Source organism: Dipodomys merriami, unplaced genomic scaffold, assembly GCF_024711535.1.
Source record: "Dipodomys merriami isolate MVZ:Mamm:240054 unplaced genomic scaffold, mDipMer1.0.p SCAF_4, whole genome shotgun sequence".
NCBI classification, from domain to species: Eukaryota; Metazoa; Chordata; class Mammalia; order Rodentia; family Heteromyidae; genus Dipodomys; species Dipodomys merriami.
In genome coordinates this window covers 89,575,939-89,580,573 of record NW_027205603.1, presented here as the reverse complement: position 1 = coordinate 89,580,573, position 4,635 = coordinate 89,575,939, and the positions used below count along the sequence as shown (strand labels likewise).

The following is a 4,635-nucleotide window of genomic DNA, read 5'->3' as shown; positions in this document are numbered from 1 at the left end:
TTAGTCATAAGACAAGACATACAGCTCCACTGTGCTCCCATTTAGTCCTTGTCACGTGCTCACAGTAGCTACTCCATTGATGCAATATTTATTGAGGACCTGCTCTGTAAGTAGATGGAGGCAGAGAAAAAATTCAATCAGAAACAAACCAGTTCTGCCAAACATGCAGAGACTTGTGCAGTCAATGTGAGCTGCAATGAGAGATGTCATCCATTTTGCATATAATATAAAAGCGTTATTTTCTAGAAAAGAAAAAGAAAACATTCTGAGCTGAAGGCTAAACTAAAGATCTTTACAGAGGTCACAGGCAAGACTGGCCATTTTGCCCCTCCTACTTGGATCACCTGTGGAGCCCTGACCTGCTGGAGCAGAGAGGTGTTTGGCTGTTAAACGATGGCAGATCTTCTTAGGCCGGAAAGCATGAAAGGAGAACAGCAGCGATGTCCCTTGGGGCAGAAGTCCAGGCACTCATAATTAAGCATGCATGCGACCTTTGACTTTTTCTCCCAGTTGTGTTTTAAAGAAAGGCTCTTGCATCATACTTTCTCCAACTAGCTGAATGTCACCAGGCCTACTAGCCCTGGGGCGTCCTTTTAAGCTCAGCAAGAGGACTCACAGCTCACGGGACTGACTTTGCACACATACCTATGTGGCCTAACCAGAACTGAAAAGGAAGGAGCCACTTCAACTTTCCCCTTGAAAAGGCAATGCTGCTTTTCCATCTTCTGTGGAGATCATCACCAAATAATGAGGGCACGTCCATTATAAACAGGGCATCCTGTTGGGCTTTGAAGGTGGAGCACATAATCCCGGCCTTCTTTGAACTTAGGGAACAAAACATGTAATAGAAATGACTCCTACAGTTAACCCATTCCGAAAAAAATGAACACAGCACTCCAATATTGCTGGAATATAAAAATATCAGCAAGATAACACTTTGGTGACTTTTATAATCCCTCAAATTGGCCATCTCTTCTTGGGTACTAATGGCACATTCTGGCTCATCAGACGACCAGTGAGTGATGTGTGTCACATCATTCTCTAGCTCCTCTTGAAAATTTTCTATGACCTAACCTTGCCTGTGCAGTACGGATGGGCTGTAAGAGATGAAGGTTCCTGAGTGACTGGGGATGAAGACTTCCCTTGAATGAGAGAGCTTCCTTCAATCGGTAGAGAAGGGAGAAGGAACATCTTCGTATTCCTTCATTAAGCTGTGTTATGGTTGCTTCTCTTGTCAATCCAAATTACTTCTCACCATAACTAACACAGAAAGGGAAACGTGAAGCAAAAACCATTCAAACATAAACATGAAAATACTAAGTTGTGGACTCATGTAGCCATTTCTCAAATCCTAGAGCTGATACCCTTCCTTCACTTGGGGATGCTTTGAGAGGAAGTTCTGAATAGACGGCTGGACAAGATCTCAACCTCACAAACCCTTAGTGTTCTCATTCTTAAACGAAGTTACTATAATTATACCAACATGAAAGATTACTCTGATTCATACAAGGTACTCACTCTAGCCCATTATTTTATTTTTAAAGAAAAAAAACCCACAACATTAAATTGAATCCAGCTTTCTGAGTTCAGAATTAAAAAAAAAAAATCACCAGAGTCTAGACTCCACAAGCATTCAGGAAGTTTCTGTAGCAACATCAAGTACCTCTTCTTTTAAATCAATTCTTTAATGATGACTGTCACAAAGCAAAGCTCCCCAGAGAAGACACATGTCAAAACACAAAGAAGGTGTGTTCAGACCCACGTCACTGCTTAGACGTGAGACAAAATCCAAGCGGGCTGCCAGACAACCTGAGCATGTGAAGAAAGAGGAAAACGCTAGCAGCTCCTGCTTGACGAGATGATGTTCCATTGTCAAACAAGGCAGATCCGCGTGAGTGGAAAGAAGGGTACCGAGGAACTGGCGCTGACAAGTTAGAAAGGCGGACTTAGGCTTCGTAAATGCTCTTAAACAAAATGTGACCAGAGCCCAAACTGTTGGAGGTAAAAAAACAGACACATAATAAAATTAGGGGCAGGGTGGGAAGTAAGAAATGATATACTTTTTCAGCTCTAGAATAAGAACTTGGAATGAAATTGACCCTTTCTGGTCACCACCCTAAATAAAACCCCCCAACTGGCAGTCATCCTGATCTTCACAAAAAATAAAACAGAAAACACTGGTGTTTCTTTCATTTGCTTGCTAACAACCTTTCAGACACTTCAGATTCTTAAATTCCAGTGAAACAAAACATGTCTGACTTTCTGTGGCTAACACTCGAAGAAAGGCAGACATCCCTGTACTCACCTCCTTCTCCCTGCCTGGTTTGCCTTGTTTCCCCGGAGCAAATGCCTAATGCATTTCTCATGCCTTGAAGCTTCTGTGTCATTCTCTGAGGTCCCTGAGCTCCCGCCAAGGTTGCAGACATGCAGAGTGACTTGGATGCTGGACATGAAAAGCAGGCTGAGGAACAACGTGGAGCTGTCACAATCTATGAGAAATAAAGGCATTTATTTCTGTCGGAGGAACACCTTCCCATGCCAACACCAAAACAAAATCATGCTTTTATTGACTAAATCGCCATGACTGAGCTGCTATTTTACAACCTCCCAGATATCCTTTTGTTTCTCCAAGAGAGGAAGCGCACAAGTCAGAGCTATTGAGATTTAAATCCTTCTGTTCTTACAAAAAAAGTAGACCTGAATGTTGAGTCCAGTGATAGAGTGGTTCAGAAACGATTCCCTTATTCAACAAATAATATAAAAGCATAAATTAGAAGCATCCAGTCAGAAAACTTTGCCTCCAAACCCCATGAGCTATTTAAAATAACTTGGGATTTTGGTCTCAATAGTCATCAATTTTTGCTGTTTTTGTTTGTTTTGAGTTTGTTTTAGAAGGCATATTTTTCAAATCTTATATTTATGTTTGGAAGTATAGTTCTCTGAAGGCCAGTCTATGTAATACATCGTACTTTTTTTCCATTCCAAGACTTGTAAAGTATTTAAAAGTGCTGGTATTGAATATATGCATTTGAAATTGGGGAAATATGATCGGTTATCAGTTATGCACCTCGACCCACAGAGGGGCCACGTTCTTACAACTCTGCTGAGTTTCTTCCTTGCTCTGTCCATCTGACAAACTCCTTTTCATGTCTCCTGCGTCTGATCCTGAGTCTCCCTCCCTTGCAGTCTTCCTCCTCTCTCCCTTTTCTAGACCCTTCTCCAAAGCCTCCTTTGTAGACTGAGCACCCCTCTATTCTGGGTATGAGCGGTATGCAGGTTTACTTCATTCACATGCATCTACTACACCGAAAGCACCATGCGCTCAAACACTAGACCCAATTGCCTTTGCAACCACACAGTAAGCCAGGCTTACTCTCCTCAAGGTGCTAGCGGGGACCTTTGGTAGTGAAAAGACCCCAGACCCCAGAATACATTCATCCATTGAGCTCTTTAAGAAAAACCACTGCCCCTTCCCCTGCATACCTAAGAGAGCGAAGCAGGACACAGGCAAGTCATAACATGCCCTAAAACCAGGCATTCCTGGAAAATAGCCGACCCTCCCGTCCCTTCCTGTAAAACTTAGCCATAATGGCAGGGTAGGTCAGGAGGTAATAAATCACTTGTCAAAATTAGGGAACGAACAGTTTCGGTGTATGACGACCAGCACAGACTTGTCAGGGCAAGTACCGACACGTCAGCTTTCCCCCAACCCCACCTGCCCCATCTGGCCAGCTTAACCTGACCAATCCCCACCCTGAGTGTAATTTGAAATTAACCAATCAATACTCTGTAACCAAGCATCTCGCTTCTGTAACCTTGCTTCTGCTGTCCATAAAAAGAGGGTGCTTTCAAGCACTCGGCGCGCAAGTCTCCCGACAGACTTTGTCGCCCCGGGTACCCGTGTAACCGGTTCCCAGACACTTAACCCGAACCTTGTGGATCTCGAGGTTGAGTGCACCTGGGAGCCGAGGCATGCCCGAATAAACCTCTTGCTGTTTGCATCCGCACAAGTGGTCTCGTTGTTCCTTGGGGAAGGGTCTCTTCAGATCGAAGGGCACCCCACGCCGACGGGGGTCTTTCAGTAGGAGTGACCTCTAGGCGTCTTCATGAAGATATGAAGCAGGGATCCCATCTTCCCTACTCTCTATGAGGACAGTGAAGCTCAGAGACGAGTGGGTCACCCAATATCACACCCGCTAAGTGACAAGGCCAGAGATGAATCCAGGTCTCTGGAATCACACACTGACTAAGCCTCTTCAATTACCAGGCTGTCTCCAGGGTCACCCTACAGCCGCCCACAGCCTGCCTTGCCTTACTCGGTAAAAGATGTGGCTTTATAAGGCACTTCTCTCCAAAGAAAACTTCAATCTGAAAAGGCCACGGAGGAATAACCTGAGGTCTCTCTATTGTCTAGATAGAAATAAAGTCCCAAGACAGATTTTATACATTAAGGAGGAGTGGAAGAGTTTTGAAGTAGAGTAAAAGGACAAAGGTTAAAGCAGCCCATGCCTGAGCTACAAAAGATTCAACTGATTGGGAACTGGACCAAAAACTGTGTGTGTGTGTGTGTGTGTGTGTGTGTGTGTGTGTGTGTGTGTGTGTGTGTGTGTGTGTGTGTGTGTGTGTCTACCCATG

At 44.1% G+C, this 4,635-nt stretch overlaps 1 long non-coding RNA gene across 1 annotated transcript; it reads right to left on the bottom strand.

Moving 5' to 3' along the window:
• Positions 1-1,513: 1,513 nt before the first annotated feature.
• LOC138806347 (uncharacterized) lies at positions 1,514-2,469 on the bottom strand. The gene is made up of 2 exons (XR_011365808.1): positions 2,306-2,469; positions 1,514-1,992 (listed from the first exon to the last, which is right to left on the bottom strand). It is a non-coding gene; the product is annotated as an uncharacterized lncRNA (long non-coding RNA).
• Positions 2,470-4,635: the final 2,166 nt, after the last annotated feature.